The sequence below is a fragment of the Protopterus annectens genome, chromosome 17.part0 (assembly GCF_019279795.1).
Source record: "Protopterus annectens isolate FY-2018-M chromosome 17.part0, PAN1.0, whole genome shotgun sequence".
NCBI classification, from domain to species: Eukaryota; Metazoa; Chordata; order Ceratodontiformes; family Protopteridae; genus Protopterus; species Protopterus annectens.
Genome location: NC_056751.1, coordinates 37,286,607 through 37,312,658, shown reverse-complemented (window position 1 = coordinate 37,312,658; position 26,052 = coordinate 37,286,607). Strand labels below are relative to the sequence as shown.

Genomic DNA, 26,052 nt, shown 5'->3' with positions numbered 1-26,052 from the left:
AATGTGCTGCAGATATTGAAGGAGGCTTCTAAGAAACCTGCTACTAGAAAGTCGTTTTTGGTGAAATGGAAGATATTTTCTAGTTAAATAATCAGGCAGCTTATTTGATGAAACAAATGGCATAGGTGCACACACATTCATTGAAAAGAAAGCAAAGCATAGTGAGATTTCTCGTTATTTTCATTCATTCTCTCTCTCTCTCTCTATATATATATATATATATATATATATATATATATATATATATATATACACACACAAAAGTACTTTTATCGAAAAAGCGCTTTCATTACAGCGTGTTACTAAAAAAAAAAAAAAAAAAGCACTACATTAACGTTTTAGCAGGGGTGTTTCTCCCCCCTGCACCCCCATGTGTGGGGGGACTGTGGCTCTCCACACCACCCCTACTTTAATGTTCCCCCTCTGAGACCGCACTATAGTGGGGAAAAGGGAATTTTCCGTTATCCGCACCGTAGTACGACCTCGGCAACAGGCATACTTACACGAAAGTGCTTCTTCTGTGAAAAGCACTTTCGCGTAAGTATGCCCGGCATTTGGACTTTGATCATTCGATCAAAGTCCTAGACTATATATATATATATATATATATATATATATATATATATATATATATATATATATATATATATATATATAATATGGATTCCCTTCACAAGCTCAAAGTTTGAAACTTCACGTTTTGAATGGAGATTGCCGTACAGTGCAGAAGGGGAAATTTATTGTTTTTCTTACTGTAGTGTGGTCTCAGAGTTGGTATATTTATTTAGCAGGGAGTGTTTTATTTTTTTTTATTACAATTTCTTAGTTTCCAAACTTCAATCTTATGGTCTTGACCATTTGCAGTTCGAAGTTTTGAAACTTCGAGCTTGTGAAGTAGAGCCATTTATATATATATATATATATATATATATATATATACACACACACACACACACACATTCTTTTTAATCTATTAAAATTAATCTTTTGTCCAAGAAGCTTCATAGGCAGCTATGACAGGGGCAGTGATGCGTAGACATGCTTTAAAGATCAACTCTACCCAGATCATGTGTAAAAAAACTTCTGGATGCACCCTTTGGAAAGAAAGCTTTTTTTTTGAATTAAGGCAGAGGTGTTAAAGCACATGAAGAAAAAGCAAAAATCAGTTCAAACTGTGAAGGATTTCCTCCAGGTTCAACCCCAAGATTCAGTAGGTGGCCTTCAAAAAAAAAAACTGGTCCTTTCAGAAGTAAGAACAGGATACACAGTCAACTTCCAAAGTCAGAACTGCAGCCATCAGCAAAAAATCTTCTTAGAGCCGAAAAAGACACAGCCTTCAGATGAATTTACTTGAGAAGACAAGCAAGAGATTAGTTAATAACTCAATACTTCAAAGGTTTAAACCACCACCCAGATGACTGAAAGGAGATTCCTACAGGCCCTGGGTTACATACCATCATACTGGCATTCTACTGGTTCAAAACTACACATGAGAAAATGGTACCTAAAAGCATTAAATCTCAAAAATCTCAACTCAACAACAACTTGAGACAATCATATCCACTCATGCATGCGAAGCCCTAGTGGTGGGCCTCTATGGCCAGGAAAAAGGAAAACCAGAAGGTATCAAAAACCAAAACCACAGACCACCATGACTACAGGGCGCCTCAGACCTTGGATTGGACACATGCATGGAGGTGTAGGTGTAGGACAATGGTCTCTTGTTCCAGGAAAAGACAATGTGTTGGGAGACAGCCTAAGCAGGATTTCACATCCACACGACGGGAGGTTACATTCGAAGGCTTTGAACTCCCTAGCAATCTATGCATTCCCACCTCTCCCACTGATGACCCTCAGTTACTAAAGGAATCATAATAGCTCGGATTAGCCAAGACACAACACTGGTACACTACTACACAGACATGCCACACCACCAGGAGGTGGGCCTCCTCCTCCTCCTCTACTTTTGACTCAACCTGGGAGATCCCATAAATAACTTCAGCTTATCTCTCTCCAAGAAGTTCAGCGGATACTACTAGAGAAGGCAGACCATCCACCCAAGAAAAGTCTACTTTAAAGTGGAAAAGATTCTCATTAAGGACCAACCCTACCTTTATGCCAAAGGGTGGGTCTAGGGTTTCTCTAAATCAAGCCATTCATCTTTGCTTTCTTCCCCCCAATCCTGAGAAATAGGGGGAAAGACTTTTGCATATTGGATTTTCATAGACAACTTATGGACAGAAGAGAAATGCGACATCAGCCCGGTCGGGACCCACTCTTGGGAATCGGCCCGACTGAGGGCTGTTTCTGCTTCTCTGCCTTTACATTCTCCCCTTATCTACTTTATCATAAGTAAATCAGTTTTGAAAGGACTACTACATATTGCCCACTTAGAAAACAGGCAATTCTAGAAAAACACAGTTTTTCCTTTCAGACTAGCTCATAATGCTGACTTAAAGTTCATAACATGGAAATTGCACTTGCCCACTGCTCTGACTGAGTAGCAAGCTGTTATTGTGATTCAACCTTACCTTACTTTTTATAGGGACAGGATATTCTTTAGAACCAGGCCTTCTTCCATGCCAAAAGTAGTGCCACAAGTCCTTGTAAGTCAGTGTTCATCAACTTCAAAAATTCCAGTCCAGCTATTCATTACCTGTGAGGGTAAGAAGGGACAACCAGTGCCAAAGCAAACCTTTTCCAAACATGCTATCCAATTTTGTGTTTCTAATCACGGAGAAACCCTTCCCATCAAGGTTAAAGTAATCTCTCTACCATGTTTATGGCTACTACCAAAGCTTTTTGGAAAGAGATGGAGTCAAAATATTTTATTAAAAAAATAAATTTTGGAATTAGCATCTTAGCTATCTGTCCTCACTTTAACTAAGTATTATACAGTTGGTTTCTTCGCCAGATCAAGAGCCGGTTGTGATAGGACTTTCTCCAGGAGATGTTGAACTCTGGTCCTTCTTCCTTGTCATTGACTGTTTAAGCTTTGGTAATTGTCCAATATAGTTTAGGCTGCTGCAGCACTGATCTAATGATGAACATAGTACAGCTGTGTGAGTAAAGTGGCATTAGCAGTAGATGTTTGAATAGAGTATGCTTGCAGGTCTTTCTGGTGTAGTTTTTCTTATTAAGGTTTATTCTTCTACTTGGCCTGTCTGCCTTTTATGGGGTTCCTCACTTCCTTCTGACCTTCCAGCACCAAAGGAGAGGCACTGACGCATTATTTTCTAATACTACATTCACCCTCTTCTGCGACACTTGCTTTTCACATTGCAATTTCTGTGTCTGTCCTCAGATCACTTCTTTTCTGTACTGACATAGCCTATATTTTCTTCTTTTTCAGGTATAGCAGATATCTCCCTTGGCTATCTGATCACTGTATTGTTTTTATTATTATGAAAAATCTGTTTACCGTACAGAAAGAAAAATGCTTCCTGAGTTAGAACCTCTTCATTTCTAAGTGATTACATGTAATGTTGTTGACTGAACACAGAAGTGTTAAGAAAGTATTCTTGTATTTTTTTTTCGGTATGTCCTTTTCGCTCTTGACAGCGTCTGGGCATGCCTTTTGAGTTGACCAGTGGCTGGGACATTTAACTTGATCTATTTATAACATTGGAATAGAGCAGTTCTTTTTGTGTCTATATCAGGCACAAATTAAATAGAATTTATACTGTCCAGAAACTATTTGCTAAAAGAAGGTGTAAAAAATTAAATGTATTCATTCTTCAGTACATATTGTTTCAGGGCAAAGCTATCATTGCATATAATGTACATAAGAATGAAATCAGCATTTAATCACTTATCTAATTCAAAAACCTACAAATATAAAAATGTTAATTTTTATGTTAATCAGAACATTACATGTTTAAGGAATTAGATCCTCACTCATATAATCACAGTGATTTGGAATGCAATTCATAGTCCTATGTTAATTATTGGGGGATATAAATGTATAAAAAATTAGACAAATGGATTGGTGGGGTAAAGTTTTTGGGTCTATATTAAAAGCACGAAAAGACATAACCGCGAACGCTCACATGAGTGAAAATGGCAGGAATTGAAAGGGTGTTTGTGGGGTCGTGGTACAGTGAGGATTGGGATATTTGCCCTTTCCTCACTGTAGTGCGCTCTTGGAGTTGGAATATATAGTTAACGGGGGGGGGGGCACAGCCCCCCACAATAGCAAGTTCAGTTACCTGGCATTTTCGCTCATGTGAGCGTTCACAGTTATCTCTTTTTGTGCTTCTAATATAGACCCAAGTTTTTGATGCCTCTCTTAAGGAGTCCGTGTTTTTTGATAGCGTGTTGGCCTGAACATCATGTATTAAACATATGAAATTAGACGCAACGTGTTTTAAACTTGCCATTTTACCAGAGTCAAAAACATTTATGCAGATGTTTAGGCATCTTTAACAGGTTCTTGTTTTGCTGTTTTTCAGGAATCACATGCACATTATTTTTCAGGATTGGCTGTAGCTTATGTTATGATATCTCTCCTTCACAGATTATTTTGTCCTGTAAGGCTAGGATCTATTTGTCCATGCTCTGAAAGCTTACTCTTAGGAGATTTTTTTATAGGCATAGCCGGCCTTAGGCATAGAACAACTAGGCAGTCGCCTAGGGCACTGCTTTAGCAGGGGAGATTTTCTAGTAATCTAGATATATAGGTCGACCAGGATGGGGGCAGCAGGTGATGTTGGGGGAGTTGTGGAGACCTTTTGCCTAAGGGCACCAGTTGACCAAAGGCTGGCCCTGTTTATAGGAGGAGTCATATAGTTGAATAGTTATTATTTTAAACAGGTGATTAGCACAGTTAAAGCTTTGAGCTGTTAATAAGCCACTTCCTGTAGTGCAGAGTTTCATTCCCCTGCTTTCATTTGATTGCTGTTTAACCTTGAACATGTCACTTAACTAGACAGTGCTTTGGAGTATTTGGGGATTGGGCTAGGCTCCTTAATGGTCCCCTGAACTCTCATGCCTATTAACTACCTGTGAACCAAATGAAACTAAGTACTTTGTCTTTTTCACTACCTAATAAGTGTTACCAGCTTCTGAGTGCAGTTCTCCATTGTCTTCCTTTATTTCATCCACTACTTTAGAGAAATAATGTTATAGAAAATTACTTCCTGCCTGCTTTGGTTTCTGTTTATATTGGCCAAAAAGCATTCAGCATTTACATTTGTCTATATTACAGGGCTCTAAGAACAAGTCCAGTGATTGCGCAAGCTTTAGTTTTTCAAAGCTATTCACATGCTTTTCGTATGTTCTTTTTGTATTTATTTTATTTTATTCCCTTGTAAATTACTCATATAGTGTGTGTGTGTGTGTGTGTGTGTGTGTGTGTGTGTGTGTGTGTGTGTGTGTGTGTGTGTGTGTGTGTGTGTGCATGCATGCATAGGTGTGTGTGTGTGTGTATATATATATATATATATATATATATATATATATATATATATATATATATATATAGGTTTACATTCGTCTAGCAGAATTGCAGTACATCAGATTTTATTTAACCGAATGCAGTTAGTAGACTCATTGAAATGTACCATGTATTATTGAATTAATATGAATGAACAGAGCCTGCCATTCGTGCATGTGAAGTCTGCTGCTGAAGCTTTTGAATGGAGATCGCACTACAGTGAAGATCAGGAAATTAACCCTTTTCGTCACTGTAGTATGATCTCAGATTTGGAATAAATAATTTGCGTGGGGGGGATTACATAGGAGGTGTGTGCGCATGCGTGTGATGAGTGTGCTGTAGTGGACTGGAATTTCATGCAAGATTTTTCTTTGCCTTTAATCTGTTGAGTGCCAAGGTAGATACTGAATGGGATAAAGTGGGTTATCAGAGAAAGAATGAAATCAACTTCTTCTTTAGCAGTTTTTGCTTTTTTGAGATTAGTTTCAATCCACTGTTTTTATTGCTTAATTTATATCTTGTAGTGCTGTTTTATGTTTGGTTTTATCTTTAGTGTGTGTGTCAGTTTGTCATCTACCCATTTAATTGTAATTTTTAGTTTAATTTGTTCCAGATTCTGATTTAAGCTTGATGGAATAAAAAACAGGAATAAAATCCCTGACAAAGTATTGTTATAAATGTGTTGGTGTCCGTCAGAAGTAAATGCAGTGTTGGTTTGAGAATCCTTGCAAAAGTAAACATAACCAACATGCTTTAGAAAAATAAGAAATCTTGCTCATGGTATATCCTGGTAATAAGAAATTAATGTTGTTGTAAAACTGTTAAAGCTAGCAAGCTCAGATGCTCATAAGCTTTGTACTTATTATACAGCAGGAACTTCTTATTGTAACATTTGTTAATGTCTGTTATGTACTTCGCAGATAAAGATTCTAGTTGTCTACTGATGTACTATGTTCTTCATCTGTAAATATGTTTGTAATGAATTGCTATGTTACATTGTTAATCACTATGTAATCCAATATAACTACTGTCTGTTTATTTTAACTGTGGAGCTTTTCTCCCCGGGCCTCCACTGAAAATGGACCTACGTCCAGTCAGACACTCCCCAGTCAACAAATGTAAATAAATAAATAAATAAATAAATATTAAGTGTGGCGTCCCTACTGGTGTATCTCCATTTAAAGCTTGATTATTAGTGCTCAGAATCCACATGATACCTGTTGAATTTCTAGCTGGCTGTATAAGAGAGTTTATATTAAAAAACTTCTGCATACAATGATTTGTTGCCTTCATTCCTGGGTTACCAGCCTGTTTAACTACCTTTTACAAGGAATATATATCCATTTGTTATTCCAGAAAATTTTGATTATGTCATCATTTTTATCCCTTCTTTTAATTTGTGGCTTAGTAATTGATCATCTTTTCAGCTTTTTATTATTTCTTCCCTCAGTAGTCTTTTCTTGTCTCTGTCTGTCTAACTATATTAGACGTGATGTCCCTGTTCTGATGTTTTTTTCTAGTTTTGCCCTCTGTTTCTCTGAATTTTTTATATAAAGATCTTTTTAATGTCATTAAACTGTCAGTGACTTGATATCACTAAGAATTGTAGTGCAGAGACAAAAAGTTTTTTTTTTTCAGATCATAAGCGGTGTATCCATTTGGATTTTTTTCCATTACTTGAAGTAATGTACATGAATTTTGAAAATTCCATCACCTTTGAGTTTGTGCGTGGGACGAATAAATTGTAGATTTCTCTTGGTTTACTATTCATCCATCTACCTAAGAGTTTTCCCTCAACAATTCTGTAGTGTCGCCCTTATTAATTTCTCCAAATATTTTGGGTTTTTAATACCATGACCGGAATGGACCCCATTCCTAAGTCAAAGTATGATTCAAGTTCATGAAATTAGTATTGTTTCACTCTTTGATGTTAGCCAAAAGTGTCCTTCACAGCACTCGCAATGTGCCTAGTAATGATTCCTTCTTCAGTTCGTATGGAGTTACATGTATTGGTAGCATATCTAAATATGATTGTAGACTTTTTTTTATAAGACCTGTTGCTCCTACTACTGTTGGAAATGTCTGAGTATATTTCTTCCACATTGCTCTTGTTTCTGCTTGCAGATCCTGATATTTTATGGCTTTGTGTCTCTCTGTACACAGGACACTGTAGTCACTGGGTGCGATGATTTCAATGATCAGTGCTACTTTTGTCTTCTTTTCTTGGACCACTATGTCTGTTTTTCTAGCATCTATCATTTGAACTTTTGGCAATGGATGATCCCATGTGATGTAGACTTCATCATTTTCTGTGATGCTTTGTGTCTCATGTTTCCAGTGTTTTTCAGCCATTTCAGTACCATAATCTTTGCACAATCCCCAGTTCAACAGTCTCGCACATTATTATGCCTGTTAGTGTACAGCCCTTTTGCCATTAGTATGTCGCAACCAGTAACGAGGTGTGCAACTGTTTCCAATTCTGTTTTACAAAACCTACATTTGTGTGTTTCTCCCACTTGTTCAATGGACTTTGTAAGCCAATGTGTATGTAGCCCACTGTCTTGTGTCTCCAATATTAATCTTTCATCTGTTGGTTTGCATTCGCCTCTCCTTAACCATTCCTGCATTCGTTCATGATCAACACGAGGTTCTTCCAGAAGTTTGCTATACTTACAACTATGTTTATTCATTTTCCACATTTCTTGCCTTCTCATCTGGTCCTTCACCTTATATTCTTTCTTTTGTTTTTTGGCACATTCAGTTGCTACCTAGTTTTTATCCACTTGTGGTTTGATTTCCATTCCTGCTTGATGCTGATATGCTTCTGCTAGCCTAAGCAGGGGAGTCATCTTAGATTTATTCTCCCCATGTTTCAAAACTTTCACTAGATTTGGGTCTTGTGAGGTGAGCAGATATGTGTGGAGTCCCACTATTGGAGATCTGTACATGTAATCATTTTCAAGGAGGCCCATCCCTCCTTCGGAACGGGGAATATATAATCTTGTTATGCACTTATTTTTATAAATCATTTAAAGAGCATGAAGCTCTTGTTTTCCTGTCTGATCTGTCCAATTTGTTTTGGGGTCAGTAAATCACTCCAAAACTGTAAGTTAGGACAGGAAGAGCAAATTGGTTTATGGTGTGGATTTTGTTCCTGGATGTCAACACTGTTTTCAGGATTGATTTAAGTCTTCTAAAGTACGCCTTACTAAGTTTTATTCACATTTGTTCATGTTTTATTGTTGATCCTTCATCATTTCCCGAATATTTATACACTCCCTCTTCACCAAGCAACACCAAGAAAACATCAGTTTGGGACAAGAATGTGATATAAAACAAATAACTCTCCTTAGAGACCTAATGCATGAACACTCAGGATCATTACATCTTGCATAATTTTAATTCTTGAGTTGATGACAAGTCAAAGGAACTTGCCGTGCAACTCCATAATCTTTTGGAGAGTTTCATTTTCGCTCAGGTAGTTGCCATTGTGATTCGTATTCATGCAGTCTGTGTGTGCTTGGTCCTTTAAATACCCATTGGCCTAGTGGTAAAACCTGTTTCTTGGCCTTACCATCTCCTGTTTTACTTCAAGCTTTTACTGCTACGGTTTTAGTCACCTAGTACTTAGCTGATCCATGTCAGGAATTTGTTTAGCATAATTTTTTTCAGTGCTCTTGATGTTTCAGCTTTTAGAAGGGTCACTTCTGGCATCAGTGTCTTTAGCTACTGCTGATACTATGGCTGTAACTGACCCTTGTGTAAAAAAAAATAGCAACAGTAGCAAAGTATTTGTGCATGTAATGATTGCATTTAAGATGCTCAAGTAATTGCATCCCTAAATGTAACACTAAGTCATGAGGAAGTGTATCATATTTAAACAGTAGAGTATAACACAAACATATGTGAGAGATGCAGTTACACAGCCAAACTGGAGGCTAAGCTCTCTCAACCCACGACTGGATCAACCAGTCACAAGGTGAAGGGCAACACTAGCACCACATTACCAGACTCACATAGACCAGCCATAGCTGCACCAGAAAACAACTCTCAGAAACACGCAAAAATATACTCTGAGTCTGAATAAGAACTTGCCTAAACAACAGAGACCTCCTAAGCATACACCCAAGCAACCCCCACCCCACAACAGAAACCAGGTAACACATATGTCACAACATCAGTGTGCCAAGCAAAAACAGCCCCTAAGGCTAAATAACACACTAGTAATCGGTGATTCTATCATCAGGCACACAGACGTCCCACTCACTAGACTGAACAAGGAGAAGGTTACCATGAGCTGCCTGTTGGGTGCCAGAATCCGTCACATAACACATGCACTCAGGTCACTCCACAACAAGTACAAATATGACTCTGTCATTGTACATGTTGGCGTAAATGACCTGAGACTTACCTCCCTGAACTACATGAAAAGAGACATGGAGGAGCTCTCTGACCATGTAGCCCAGGCTGGTATGACTCTGACTCTTAAGTAGCATCCTGCCCTCACCCAAAATGATGCCAGCATACAAAGAAAAAATGATCAGTTTCAACAATTGGTTAAACTACTGGTGTCATTCAAAAGGGATCCAGTACTTGTCAGCCTGGGGCGACATGCTTGACAAGCCACGTTGCTTCGCCAGAGACGGCTTGCACCTGTCGCCCTGGGCTTTCAAATACTGGCCAAGACTCTTGCCACCCCAATACTGCCTTTTTTAGGCAAGGCTCAAAAGACAAACCCGCCTCCATAAACAACAATAATAAACAAAAACTGAGGGTAATGCTGCTCAGCGCCAGAAGTCTACACCTCAAAATGCATGCACTCAAGGCTCTCCTTAGTATGGAAGAAATCGACGTATGTACAGTGACAGAAACCTGGTTCAAGCCTCCAGAGAGCACCCCAGCACTACCAGGCTATAACTCCTACCATACCTTTAGGTCCCAAAACCAGGACCGGAACACAAAAGGAGGAGGTGTGTCCATATTCATCAAGAACACCCACACTTCCAGGTTAGTAGCACAGCATGCGGAATCTGAGACCATCCAAGTGCAATTGACAGCGGGTTAATTGACTGTTCAGTTTATAGCTTGCTACAGATCTCCCACCTTGTCTCAGGACTCTCACGCAGCATTCCTGAGAACATTAGAAAGTATGAAGATTCTACCCAACACCATGCTACTGGGTGACTTCAACTATCCAAACATTGACTGGGAAAACTACACAAGCTCAAACGCCCTAGCCCAATGCTTCCTTGAGTTTATTAACTCATAACACCCTTGAACAGCTGGTCACCACTCCCACAAGAGGTGACAACATACTGGACCTGGTCATCATCAACATGGGGAACCTATGTTCCACACCTGAGGTAAACTCGGCATTGGTAAGATCAGATCACAAACTAATCACACTGGACATCCACATCCCAACCCCCCCCCTCCCCCAGTCAAGGAAATCAAGGTAAAAAACGTCTCTAAAACCAACTTCACACTCATCAAGACTGAGGTGGGAAGTTTCAAAGCTCCCAATCAAATGGAAAATGATGACCCATCGGCAGAATCCTATACAAGTGCATTCTATAAACACCTTCAATAATGCATGGACCGAGCCATCCCAAGTAAAACCAAGACCAACTCCTCAAAAAAGAGGAAGCCAGTCTGGTGGACCCCGGCCATAAATAAACTTTACAACAGAAGGAGGAAACTCCTGCAAGATAGAACAAAATCCCCAAATAAGAAGGCATCTCTGACTAACATCAGTAAAAAACTGTGCTCCCTCATTAAATCATCCATGGCCAACTTCGAAAGAAAAATAGCCAATGATTCTAGGGATAACAACAAGGCCGCCTTTAACTGTGTCAAGAGTCTAGGGGCAAACTCTCAGATATGCTCCGAGCTAGTGCATAATGGCCATAAATACACTGAACCAACCGACATTGCCAGTATCCTGCCTGACAAGTTCAGTGCAAACTTTACCCCCCCCCCTCCACCAAAGGGGCTAGCACCCATCCCAGAAGAATGTGGCACTCCAGATATCTCAGACACACAAGTAAAGACAGCCCTTGCAAAAGCCAAAAACACAACATCAATGGGACCAGATGCTATCCCAGGTTGTGTCTTACATGAGCTTCAAAATGAACTAACCCCCATCTCAAATCACTATTCAAACTCAGCCTCTCTACAGGATATGTACCCAAAGAATGGCGTACAGCAATAGTCGAGTCGTACCACTCCACAAAAGTGGTGCCACAACTGACCCTGGGAACTATCGCCCTATAAGCTTGACTAGCTTGGTTTGCAAAGCCATGGAATGCATTATCATGGAGCTCATTAACAGGGACATTGGGAACCTCCAGACACTGGACCCCACCCAGTTCTGCTTTGTTAAAGGCAGATCATGCCTCCTGAACTTGGTCGACTTCGAAACAGTCACCAAGGCCATAGATGAAGGGAATGTGGTCCACACAGCATATCTGGACCTCACAAAGATGTTCGACACCATCCCACACTCAGGAATCATAGACAAACTCACCAGCCTAAATATTACCCCCTATGTCACGATATGGGTTGCCAATTGGCTCTCATACAGTACCCACACGGTAAGAGTGACAGGTGCCATTTCTGACTCTAAACCAGTCACAAGCGGAGTCCTACAGGGCTCAGTCCTGGGACCCCTCCTGTTCGGTATATATTTCTCCGAAGTACAGGCAAAGGCGGAGGGACTGTGGCTAACCAAGTTCGCAGGTGACTGTAAATTGGGTGCAATAATTGACTCTCCAGCTGACACAGACATCCTGCAAAAGGGTCTCACAGAGACAAACACCTGGTGTCAAAGTCACGGCATCAAGCTAAATGCCAAAAAATGCATAGTAATCCCATCTGGGAAAAACAAACTACCACATAGATGGGAATCCACTAAGTACAGAAGAAGTAATTAGGGACCTGGGTACCCAAGTAGATAGCATGCTCTCCTTTGATACCCACATAGCCAAAATGGTCAGGAAATCCTTCTATGTGGCACACCTGATCACAAAGGGTTTCTCATCCAGATTCAAGGAGGTGATTGTGCCCCTTTACTCCTCACTCATTAGGCCCATAATAGAATACAATGCCCCATTTGGGATGTACCTCACTAGACACCTGCAACAACTAGAAAGACCACAGAAGTACCTCACTAAGAGGATTAAGGGCCTTAAACAATTACCCTATGAAGCACGACTAAAAAAGCTCCAGCACTTCTCAGTCGCTTACCGTCTGCTCAGAGGTGACCTATGCCTGACCTATAGGGCCATGTCAAACCCTGAACTAATGGACATGCTTCACCTCAAAAAAACGAGATCCCTCAGAATCACTCGTTCCAGCGACTTGAACCTATGTACAACAATAAACAGGACATGCTGGAGGGATAGATTCATGTCCCAGCGACTCCCTTCACTCTGGAATAGAATCCCAATCCATATTCGACAGAGCTCCTCTCTGACCCTTTTCAAGAGAAATCTTGATGAGTGGATGGGTAATCGTAAGTTCTACCCTGGGATCACTTCAGGAGCCCTGTTGACAGAGACCCAGGTTACTAATCTAATGGGGAGGCGAAAGCCATCACTCTGTGGCTAGGCTTATAAATGCCCATGGGCAGATAGCCTAGTACTTACCTATGAACCTATATGTGCAAAGCAAGTGCAGGAGGAGTGTGTTTCATTGGGTGTACCTTTTCTTTTGACGTAACCAAACTTAAGTGATGCTGGAATATATTTATGTGATAATGTAATACAGTAATTTAGATCCAATGTGTATATTGATATGTAATATTGTACAAATAACCAGCATATTTAAAAAAATCAGTCTTACAAGCACATATTTACTTCTGTGTCAAGTTGTGGCATTATAGCAGATTATAGGTGCACACTGAAAATGTGGTTTTGACAAAGCTGTATTGGTTAATGAGCAGCCTAAAAACAGCTTAAGTTAATCTGATGTAATGCGTTAAAATTCTTCAGTTAGTGAATGTCCTTCAATGTCACTGTTGCAGTATTCTTCACCTTAGGGATCTCCTGCCAGGGATAGCACAACATCCAGCCAGTATACCAAAGCCTTTAAATCTTGATTGTGCTGTACGTCGTATGTGTGCTTCCCGCCTAGGACTTGGGGCATAAAGGTAACGTACTGATGAAGTTACCCAGAACTACTTTTCTGCCAGTCCGAATGCCATCATCGATCATTGATCTGAATGCCCTTTGCTGTGCTGATATATAGACATCAGATAAATGCCCTGTTGGGGGTCTTTTTTTTATTTCCTACTGTTGTTCATGTTTTTTTTTTGGTTACCTGGAGTTCATGTCATCCAAGAAGGGAAAATGTTAGTGAGGGAGGCAGATTCCCCATAAGGATCATCACAAACAGTGGGTGCTTTCACAACCATACTTCCTGTAATATTTGTAAGGCAGTGGTGCCTAAGACTCTTAGAAGCTGATTGTCTTCCCTGGCCAACTATCTCAAGAACCAACATCTTAAACAGTTGAGCCAGAGTAGCATGGCATGATCAGTTAACCCCAAGGTAGTGCTGTTAACCAAGAAGTAGGACAAGAAATCTCGGATGGATTCTTTGGCTGTCCAGCCTCCACCGGACAACTCTGTAGAACCAGGTGATAGCTCTGTAGGCTATCTGGTGTTGACTTCAGATTCCTCTGCCATGATCCTGTCAGAGACCATCATGGATCCTTCCTTTCGCATGTCCACTGAGGTATTACAGATGTCTGTTCCAGACATCTAGAGGGAACTGCAATTTGCTATCTCAGAGGGCTGTAGAGGGATTCCGCAGATTCTGGTCAGGGAAGAGGTTCCCGGTACTCTTACCGAGTCCCGTCAAGTGTCAGAACCTCCTGTGTTTGTTAGGTTGATGTCCCTACCAAAAAAAAAAAGACAAAACATTCTTCTGTACATCCTAAAGATCCTCACAGGGAATGGCAGGAGTTTACTCAAGGCCTGTTTAATGCCTTAATGGCCCTGAAGCCTCCCTAAGGGTTTTCTGTGCCTATTTGATCTTTGACTTCAGCTTCTTTTAAAAAGGTCTAGGGAGCCTTATTCCTGGGATGAGGATTCAGGGTATTTGTCATATTCTTCTCAGATTCTTTCAGCCTTGGCTTATGGCTCCTTTGGAGGAACTGTCTTTTGGGGACACAGTAGCAAGAATAATATAGTACTTTAATTGAGATTCTTCTCAGATGTGTGATGTACAGAAGAGATGTTATGAGTTGCTTCATGTGAACATGCCTAAATCCTGTGCTGGCTGCTATGTTAGACGCCTTTACAGTTGCATCTAAAACTCCGGATTCTCAGCTCCCATCTCTCAAGAAACCTGACGGGTTCTGTAAGGTTCCAGAGGATTATCACTTCCTGTTTGTGTCCTCCTGCTGATCCTGCTGTTTCCTCTGACAAGCCTTCTAAACTTTATTTTCTACCAAGCTTCTGTCTTTGGATAGGGATAATATGGCCGTGGAGAGGATTGAAAAGAAGGTCTGTACTGCTGCCACTTTGGTCTTTAGGGCCATGAATTACCAGACCCACATGACCAGATATGCTCTGGCCTTGGTTTGACCAGGCTCATCAGGTTACTTCTGGCTTCTCTGATTCTGAAGGAAAGTCCTCTGCCCACTCTTATCAAGTACAGCTATGATTCTGTTGATGCCTCTTCCAGAGCTACCTCCTTTGGGTGTGTCATGAGGCATTGTTCCGGCTTCATCTGCGGTCATTACCTGTGGACATTAAGGCCAAGCTGCTGGATGCTCCTTTGGATAATAAAAATCTCTTTGGGACTGCTATAGCTGATATATTTAAGTCACTTCAGGAAAAAGGTAAAGCTCTGCAGAACCTTAAACATTTGTTTGTGTTCTCAGTGTCAGAGTTACTAGGTTTGCTTTTTTCACAGGCAGCCAGCAGGGCCACTAGAGGCAGAAAGGGTGGTAGGCGACCTCCTCCTGCAAAGTCTTCTCAGGTTCCTGTGGTCCAGAGGCCTCCTTTTTCGGACAAGGCTGCCTCTCTTTCACATTTTGCCCCCCCCCCAACCCTTGGCCAGGTTCCCTTGTCTCTTCAACCCACCCTCTATCTTCTAAACTGACAGCTCATCACCTCAAATTCTTGGGTTCTGTCCATCATCCATCAGGGTTATTTCATGGTTTGGCAGTCTCTCCCTCCTTTTTCTGGGATTCCTCATCCTCCTTGAGAGCAACTTCCTCATTTCTCAGAGGTTCTTGGGTCCCTAGTGGACCAGGGAACTATTCAGCTTGTCCCTCCTTCCCAAGTATGATAGGGATTCTACTCCAGAATGTTCTTGATTCCTCAAAAGGAGAGCACTTTGGATGCCTATTCTCAATTTCTGTTTGATCAGTACCTTTCACAGGGTTCCTTCCTATCAGATGCTTTCTTTTTAAACCCTATTTTTTCTGTTGTTTCCCCATGTTTTTCTGGTGTCCTTGGATCTGAATGGTACTTATCTTTATATTCCTATTCACCGTATTTTCAGGAAGGTTTTACAGTTATCTGTTTCTTCCTGTAATTTTCAGTTCTCTGCTTTGCCCTTGGCCTCTCTACTGCCCCACGGGTCTTCACAAAATGCCTAGCTCCTGTGATTGCATTTTGCAGACTCCAAAGCATTCAGATTGTTCCTTATTTAGACAACATGTTGATTCAGACATCTACTCCCAATTGCCTGTTACAGGCTGTAGAGTTCAACATATCTATGCTTCAGAGTCTGTGGTTCACTCTCAGCTTCCAAATGTCTGTCCTGACTCCCTGTCAGGAACATGTATATTTGGGCTGCAGGATTCAGAAAGTGCCAGTACTGGCCACTCTTCCACCTTCAAAGGTTTTGTCATTGACAGCTTTCTTTAGTATCTTTTTCCTGTGCCTGCCGTTCCAGCCAGGGAGTTTCTTCAGGCCCTAGAATTCATGGCCTGTTCTGTTCCAACCAAACTGCATATGCAGACGCTTCAATGGTACCTCAAGTTATTTGGCTTCATAATTGCCACCCTCTGGATATCAGAGTGCCTCTCCTTGTTTCAAGCAGGAATTTTAGTGGTGGATTCGGGAACTTGCCCTCAACCCAGGCCTTCCCTTTCAGCCTCCAGTTCCTTCTCAAGAACTGTTCGGTGATGCTTCAGACATGGGGTGGGGGTTTCCTGTAGTCACCTGAAAGTTCAAGGTCTCTACCTCCAAAGTCTGGAGTCAGACCATATCAACATGAAAGAGATGAGAGCTCTGATTCCGGCCCTTCAGTCTTTTCACCCTATACTTTCTACAGGCCCTCTGAAGGTTTACACAGGCAAAACCGTAGTGGTGGGGTGTGTCAGCAAGCTGAGGAGAACAAAGTCTTACCTTCTTTGAAGGCTAGCTCTTCAGAAATGGGATGGCTATCAGTTATCAGTTAACTCTTCAAGCAGTGTATATTCTTTCAAAGCACAATCTAGTTGCAAACTCTTTGAGCAGGTCCAAAACACAGATTCATGAATTGTGCTTCACAGAGACTTATTTGTGGGCATAGTCCATATTTGGGGTAATACTGAGTTAGATCTTTTTGCCTCACCTCTGAACAGGTAGCTGCCTGTCTTCTGTTCCAGAGGACCATACCATTTGAGATGGAAGACGAACATCCTTTCTCTTCCTTGAAAGGAGATATTTCTCTGTCTTCCGTCCTCTTCGTCTACTTCCAAAAGTCCTGCTGAAGGCTCAGTTGGACTCCCCAGAAATCTTGCTAATGACTCCCTTTTGCCTCCCTCTCTTAATGCGTTTAGCCAAGGGCAATCACCATAAGTTACCTCATGGGTTGGACCTCCTCACACAGGACAAGGGGTCACTCATTTGTCCTCTCTTCAACTGACTGTGTGGTGACAGGGTTTGATCCTTTTTAGGCACCTTTTTTCTGAGGGCTTACTCAGGGTTTTACAGGAGGCAAGGAAACCAGCAACCAGAAATTTTATACGCTCAAATAGAAAAGATTTTACATCTAGTGCCATGTTTGTAGGTGGGACTCTTCTTCAGTTGGAGTCCCTCTGCTTTTCTCCTATTTGTGTGAGTTGCTCCAGTCTGGCATGGCCCGTTCTTCTGTGAAGGCCCATTTGTCAGCTGTTTCTGACAGTCTACCCTTCAATCCTCATTTCCCTTCTCATTTTGAGGTCAAACAGTTTTTAAAGGCATCCTGCATCTTAGACCCCCCTAAGGAAGCATATTCTTCCTCCTTGGATCCTTAATTTTGTTGTGGAAAAATGGACTCCTTTTGAACCTGCAGTTTCAGCTTCTCTGCAACACTGTACCTGCAAGACTGTTTTGTTGCTTGCTCTTACTTCTGCTCTGAGGGTTTCTGAGTATCAGGCCCTTATGGCCTTTCCTCCTCTTTTTTTTTTCGCAGAGACAGGGTTTTTTTTGTGCTAATCCTTCCTTTATGGCAAATGTAGTAAATAAGTTGTCTTTAAATCAGGCAGTACAGCTCCCTTCCTTTTTTCCTTCTGCACAGTCTGCTAGTGAGAGAGTCCTGTGTACCTTGCATTTGCCCAGACATCTCAGATATTATTTGGATAAAACTAAGATAATTTGTAAGTCTGACCAGCTTTTTGTTTCCTTTCATCCCAGGACTTTGGGTTTAGCTGTTTCCATGCAAACCGTCTCCTCTTGGATATCTGAGGCCATTTCTTTTTGTTGTTATTTTCATGGCATGTGTCAGTCTACTTCAGTTAGAGCTCATTCCACTAGGACAGTTGCCACTTCTGGTGCTCTCTTCAAGGGTTTGGACACTAATTTCATCCTTGAAGCTATTACTTGGACCTCAGTGCATATACTTGCTGAACATTATAAATTGGATATGGTTTCTAGGACCAGAGGGGGTTTTGCTTAGAGTCTTTCCACTTGGGTTTGCTGAAGGCTTCTCCCAGCTTTTCACCTCCCACTCCTTTTCTTGAGCTTTTGTTCTGTCCCTAACATGAAGAATAATGCAACAGTGATACAGAAGGACATAGTGCAGTTGTGTAAAATATTACCATAGCAGTAATGTCCTTATCTTCACTGTTGCAGTATTCAGTCCCTCCCTTGACCTCCCTTTTTTCTTTTTGGTTTTGATTTGATTACCCTCCTGGCTAAGGGGTCTCCCTTTTCCATCTGCTTTTTCTCACTTTGGTTGTGCATAGCCTCCTTTTGTACTATGGAGATTGTTCTCTACTGGGGCAGTTCAGTTCTGGATGACTGCATCTGTACATCACTTTTATGACCTACATCCTGTGTGGGGATTATACGTGTGACATACAGCTCATACAAGACCTAAAGACTTTGGCATCCTGGCCAGACATTGGGCTAGCCCTGGTAGGAGATCCCTAAGGTGAAGTATATTGCAACAGTGAAGAGAAGGACATCTGTTATGGTAAGATTTTACTCAACTATACTTTTTTTTCATACAGCCATTTTTAATCATCTATATCTAGAAATGTTAAATGTCTGTAACAAAATTAAACTTCAAATGTATGCTGTCAGTCCGGTTTTGAGTAGACAGTTTTCTAATTGTGTTATTTTGTACTGAATTTGTATGTGATTTTTTTTCCCATTCATTGCCTCAGCTTCAGTCTGGTGTCCTAAGTAACCTGAGTGAAATACCTGATGATATCATTGTGAGTCCTGAAGAGGTAATGACCGTCACTGCCCTTCAAGGCAAGAAAAGGCAATGCCAACTTAATTTGCATGCCATGCTGGCTGAACATAGCTTCTGTGTTGGATGACTGAAGCTGCACTGCGTAGCTCATCTAACATGTCACACTGAGCAGAATGGAAATGTTAATAGTGCACAATTCATCTGAGTTAAACAGCCATGTTAAACTGTAAATCTAACAGGTTGCCTTTAGCTGAAATTTGCATTTATAACTTGGCATTTAGAATAGCTTGGTAGAGTTTGTAGATGAAGCACAATTATCTCTTGCACTTGGCTTTGCACATTGCTCATTTGACATTATTTTACTAATAAGACTAACACTTTAAGATATTAGACTGGTGTGGTTTAAGAGAGTGAAGTGCAACTAATTTCTGATTTGCGTGACTGTTCTATCAACCCTCAAAATTTTGTTTGAAGTACTGAAATGTCTCAGAACCTTTTTCTGTTTGCTAGCATCCAGTTAGTGTAGGGGAGACTATGTTGCAGAACTGTTAAAAGTAGATTTCAGTTTTGGGATGCAAGTTTAAATAACTATGTAGGACGTCTATTTCCCACCAAAGAGAGAAGGAAAGAAAGTGACTGATGATTGCAGGGGCTAAGGCATAATATGATGAGTACTGAGGAACAGTTACAGTAAGGTGGCATGTTACTCCCCTCTGCTTCCATTAAGACACACCTATTGCTCAGTATGTAATGATTTTCTGCCGTTTTAGCCAGAAGAAGAGTGATCAGAGTGAGTAGTGCATTAAGTTTGCTATAAGGCAGGAGGTAAACTCAGGAAGGGGGGTGGTTGTGTGATTTTACTAAAATAACATTGCAAGGTAGCTAAGCATCTGCCTTTATGAGAGCTTTTGTTGTTCCGGAGTTTGAGGCGCACTTGCAAGTATGAAAGGTAAAAGTCTTTAATTTGACAGCAGATGAGATACTACTGTGAATTAATGAAATCGTCATTGATAAAATATTAAGAAAGCAGATATTGACAGCCTTTGTTTTGGGCCCAGCACCTGCTGATCAACTGTCTTATTAATGTAACCTTTGACAGTTTGTTTCCATCTGGGTGAAAAGTGGTTTACAATTTTCTAATTAAGCACTGAACTTTCTCCCTGGGTGCGACATAAGTATTGAATGCGTAGGCATGCAATGTGTGCAACATGTAGCTGCTAGTTGCTTCTGCAAATCATATAGCCCATCTTGTCCGCCTCTGGAATGGATGGGTTTGCAGGGTTTCTGGTCTCTTTGGAGAATGCCTTGACTGAAGATGGCAGTCTTTGACCAACCTACCTTTAACCTCTCCCCTTTGGGAGAAGCATGTATGCAAACATTTCTTCATCTCTGCTGCGGCAACTGAGCTGTTATTCAGACCTTGGAATGGTGGGTTTTCATCTGGGCTCCATCCCTGCATGCCATAAAGCCAGCAAAATGAGGTAATACAGTTGACGATTGTGTAAATTGTTTTACTTTGGACATGAGGAAATGCTACTTGGTGTGTATGATAAGGGTTTTGAATTCACTGCAAGAAGAGATCACTTATTGTAAAACCTTTGACTGATTTAAGGATGCTTGGAGGTAAAGTAGAGTTTATGATGTAAGACTAGGTGAGGCTTCTACACAGGGACTAAGTTCAGCTTTTGAACAGTGTTGTTATAGTTCTCTTCCATCTCTATATTTGTTTATAATACAGGAACGTTTTTTTCTATATCTTTTTGCCCCTATGCTTGCCAGTAGTTGAGCCTGCATAGCTCAGACTCAGGTTATTTGTGCCCCAGTACCAGGGGTGTACCCAGTACAATACAGGGATGAAAGCCAACTGTGAGGCCCTTATACAGGCTGCTATGAGAGTTGCTTGTTCCCTCACTGGAATCTCAGCAAGTAAGTTCATTTCTTTAGCCTTAACCCACTCCCTTGTAACTGATTTATGCATATGTGTCACTGCTTGGATCACTTGTGCCTCTTTTTCTGCATGTGCTTGTTGCTGGTCATATGCTGATACCAGCCACTTTTGTCATCTTTGGAGCAGCAAGCCTGTGTCTGTCTGATCCACAGCTACTGTCATGCAAGCCTGTGCTTGCACTGAGGCAATTTAGCTGTATTGGAACAACCTCTTTTCTCCCCCCAGGGAATGGTCAAGCCAGCATGATAGCTCACTGCAACCCCAAAGCTGTACTTAAACTCAGGTCATGTTGGTTAGTCTGAGCTTCATTCCCCTGCACCACAGAGCCAGACAAGCATGGGGAAACATTGCATTTTATTTAGCTTTAGGATGCAATGGTTTCTGTTAATGTCTTGTTCTATAATGTTATACTCTTTAAAGTTCTGGCAGTTTTCACATTAAGAGGATTTTGAAGGGTTGCTGTTTAATTATTTGCTGTAATAAAGTAAGATATTTTTAAGAACTGGTGTGATCAGTTGCTATGAAACATACTTGTGAACATGGCCAATACAGCATGATAGATATTCAGCATCACCTGTTAGCCTTGGTGAAACTTGTGCATCATCTTTACAGTTCACTCTGGGTTGGTTGAGCAGTGTATTTTGGATCTGCAGCTGTACTTTTCCAAGTAAGTAATCTTAAAACAAATAGTCTGTCAGGCTTCTAATTGAATTTTAGCTGGCAGGGTAATGGAGCAGCTAGATCATCTGGTTTGTTCATATAGGTCTGGATTCCACAAGGGTTGTGCCATCATAAGAGACCCTCTGCTGACAGGGTTCACTGTTTGTGAACTGTGTGATATTTCAATGCCTGTTGATGGGAGTTCAAGAACAGTGAAACTGAATGAGTGAAAACTGGACTTAAATATACTAAGACTGAGGTAATTATTTCTTTGGGTAGCTTGGGGGGTGCAGGGGACCTTCCTTTCTGCCAAAAAAATACCTTACATTCACCATTATTATGTATTTTTGGAGTTTTTTTGTAATTCCAGGGCATGTGTTTATGAGTCATGGCATTACAACAGGGGGTTGTCATTGACTTCAACAACCAACAGAAGAAAGGGGACTGAGAAATTCAAGGATATAATTGGTATGGTAATCAAGAAGATTATTTTGTACTTGTTAAATCCAGGAAAATGCATCTTGGTGTTGTGAAACATTCTGAGGCACTTTCAAGTCTTCTCAGGATATAATATTAATGAAAATAAAGCAAAGGCTATAGCTATTAATTGTGTACCCACACATGGATTGTTTCATAAATACCCATATTTATAAGGACACTATAAGGTGATGTATTTAGGAGTATGGATTAAAAAGGCTTATGTTGTGGTAGCTAGCAATATGTGGGAAGAGACTAAACAAAAGATAATACAAAAACTGAGGAAGTGGAAGCTGTTGTTTGTGGATATGAATAGTAAGATGCAAGCAGTGAAAATGCTTAGTCCATTTAGTTTTATATACAGGTCAGGCATATTTGTATCAACCAGAGGAGAAGTTGTGGACAGTAGTTAAGAAAAAGGTAAAAATAATTATGTGGGAGGAAGTGTGCAAGGGTTAAGTAGGATAAATCGATTCTTTCAATAGAACAAGGTGGTTTAGGTCTACTTGATTTGAAGGGATATTTTAGCGCTCCAAAGTTAAGGCTTATACATAACAAAAGCAGAAGGTTATAATTCAAAGTGGAAAGGGGTGATGATGAAGAAGCAGGAGGGAAGTTCAAGAAATAAGGAGAGTGAAGAGAGTGAAATGTTTGATTCAGATCCTTAAAGAGAATTGCAACAACTGTACAGAATTTAATGTTCATAAAGTAGCAGAAAGTATTCTAAGAAGTAAGCCAACATGAGAATGGAGAAAGGAGATTTTGCCAGTAGGGATGACTGCAACTATTGGTACATAAAATAGGAAAGAAGGGGCTGGAATTTACTAGAGAAAACTGGCAAAGGATTCAGGGTATTCGGAGCAAATAACTAGAGAGAGAAAGGTAAAAGAGAGGGATGAGGCTGTGAAGACATTTGGACTACAAATTAGAAACTGCTTTCCCTACCAGGGATTGATAATTGTAGTGTAGGTAAAGAAAAAGGGATAGGGGAATCACAAGTTAAAGAACTGCTCTGTATTTAGTTGAATCTATAGCAGAAGCTGCTGTTAATAAAAGGATAATTAATGAGCATTTAATTATTGCACAGTAACTATAAGAATCAATCAGAGGATGTTAGAAAAGGTTGAGAAGAGAGACTGGGAAAGCCATTTAATAAGGAGCAGTGGGAGGATGTATGTATTGCTCCACGTATCCAGCAAATTCCAGAAGGTTTACGATTTTTTCTTTAGTGTTTGCGTAGGTAATTTTATACGTCAAGAAGACTTCAAATAATTTTTCCTGAGGTAGATAATGTTGGAGGAGTGATGAGGTGAGAGATAACTGGAGCATAGGTTTTGAGAGTGTAATGAGTTGACAGTTTTGAAAAATTTCTTATAGACTAATACTGGGTGAGCAATTGGCTATAACGAAGGAATTTATTGCTTTGAGCTGTGTGACACAGGATATAAATTGCTTAGACATAGTAAGGCGTGGATAAGTTTAATTCTGTTGGCTGCCAAAAAAGCATTTACTAGAAAATTGAAATCAAAGTTTAAACCAGCTGTGTTTGAAATGTTGATTATTGTAAAAGAACTGGAAGAGAGATCTTAGGAAAGGATCAAATTACTCAGAAATAAATGAAAAGTGTGGGAACAATACATGCAGAATAATGTTCAGGAGGAGACTTCACTATACTCTGTATCCTGCAGACTGCTAAGAGGGACCTGTGTCTGTTATAACAGGCATCCTCTGAACCATTTCTGATGGATTTACTGCATATCAGCAAGTCAAATGGCATCAGAAATACTTGGTCTAGGGATTTAAACCTCTTCTGCAACATCAACAGAATGGTTTGGGAGGACAAGTATATCTCGTAAAGGATGCTACTGTTGTGGAACAGATTCCCAATCCAGATAAAACAAAGTTCATCTCTGTCCATTTTCAAGTGCAGATTAGATCTATGGATGGGAAACAGAAAGTTTACCCCAGGACTGCTTCTTGTAATTTCCCTTGGAGTTGTCATGTACCACTGGACAGATGTAGCTCCTAAATGCTTTATCCAATGCACGGGTTCCTTCAAATTATCTATGGTATGTTCCCAGTTATTCTCATTAGGGGTAGTATATAATTATTGAGCATGGGATGGGTAAGGCCAATCTATAACCAAATATGATAGGTTATTTTGAGCACAGAAAGTTAAATTGATTGGACTTAAAAAAATGGCCTGCAAAGCCTATGAGCCTGTAAGTGAGGTTTAAGGAAAAACAGTAATTGAGCAATTTATGTAATGTTGGACTGATGATAGTTATAAAGAAAGAAAATGTGATCCGTAATGTTTATAAATGGAAAAAATGTTAATATGGTTTGTTTTCTTTTTTTCTCTTTTCTATTAATGTATGTTTGCCTCTGTCTTAACTGATAATTTTAAAAAGGTGTTTAAAAAACAGGAAATAAAACCATTAAATAAAATTGTAAAAGGAATATTTGTTAGCAGACAGTAATAATGCAGCTGTTTAATCCCAAGCACAATCAAAGATTTTGGATGCAAACATATTTTATTATAAAGTATCGATACTGGAATCTCTCGACATACAGAGAAATTCAACCATATATTCAGATACAACTCCTTTTGGATCTTAAATTTAGAAAAAAAAAGAAAAGATTACTGCATACAGAGTTCCAAGCTTTTTCAACGTTTAATTACACATAAACACACACGTTTCCATGGCTGTAAGGAGTAAACAAATGACAAAGTATGCATACAGGGCGACACTTTATGCTTTACTGCTTTGCTTTTGACAGGTTAATGTGTTCTTTTTCAGCAGACTTATCTTCTACAGAATACTTAACCTTCTTTCAAGGCTAAATGATTACAAGAAACGCTAGCCATCTGTTTGCTAAGCTCTAATGAGCTCTTAACAGATCAAGCTAGTCTTCTTAGCTAATAAGTGAAATACATATATCAAACTGTTGCAGTACTTTTAAGTTAGCTGTGTATAAAAAAATATAAGCATTAATAGACATGAAAATAACATATCCATTTCAAAATGTATAAACAGAGCAGCCTCTGCACAAGACAGCTGTATATGGCTAAAAGGTAACTGCAGGCACAAAAAAGAAAACAAAATTACTTCAATGTAGTACAAGTCTTATTGGAAGACCAGACCATGCTAAACTGTTATGTATTAAATATTAGTTAAGGAAGCAAAACAACCAGTGAAAAAGAAGTGAAATCTGACGTTAAAACTTTCCCTAGATCAGGAGTGTATCAACCTTTCAGCTGGATACACATACAAATCACAGGCTGCCCCAAGCTGCAAGCATACAGATTTCTCAAAACAGAAAATAAAAGCATTAAATAAAGTGCACAGGCTTGGCAGAGGGCAGATGTAAATGGCTGAAAACTTAAGTGCAGACACAAAGAAAAAAAAAATAAAATTACTTGTTTGTCTTATCTCCATAGATATTCTGTGTAATATGGACAGAGGCTACAGAGCGATGATATACTAAGAACTGAATGGCTGTAATGCTGCATTGATGAATTCTGGAAAAATGAGGTGTGAAGTATAGAATAGAAGAAGGGGGGGACTAAGGGGAGACAAAGTTTATGTGTGACAGTAAGAACAATGATTATATATTAAATACAGATAAACTTTATCTGTTTGTTTGCATGTTACATGAATCTGTGTGTATGATACAGTGGTGGGTGGTTGGAGTACCTGGGCATGGTGTCTGCAAAGCAGGTAAGCTAGGGAACAAACCACATCACAGTACCTCTAACAGAAATGCACAGTTTTCTTCTGTTTTTGTACCAGGGATACATGTTGCTTGGCAGTCTTTGAACAGGCTGCATAAGGCTGAGTGTTGCCTGTGACAAGTACAAGAGTTAGCACAGCTCGACATGGCTTAAAATTACATTTGGCTGTGTAACTG

At 40.1% G+C, this 26,052-nt stretch overlaps 1 protein-coding gene across 1 annotated transcript in view; it reads left to right on the top strand.

Annotated features, from left to right (window-relative positions):
• Window positions 1–26,052, top strand: part of WDFY3 (WD repeat and FYVE domain containing 3) — a 5,086,165-nt gene that overhangs the window by 4,201,029 nt on the left and 859,084 nt on the right. The window lies entirely within an intron of this gene.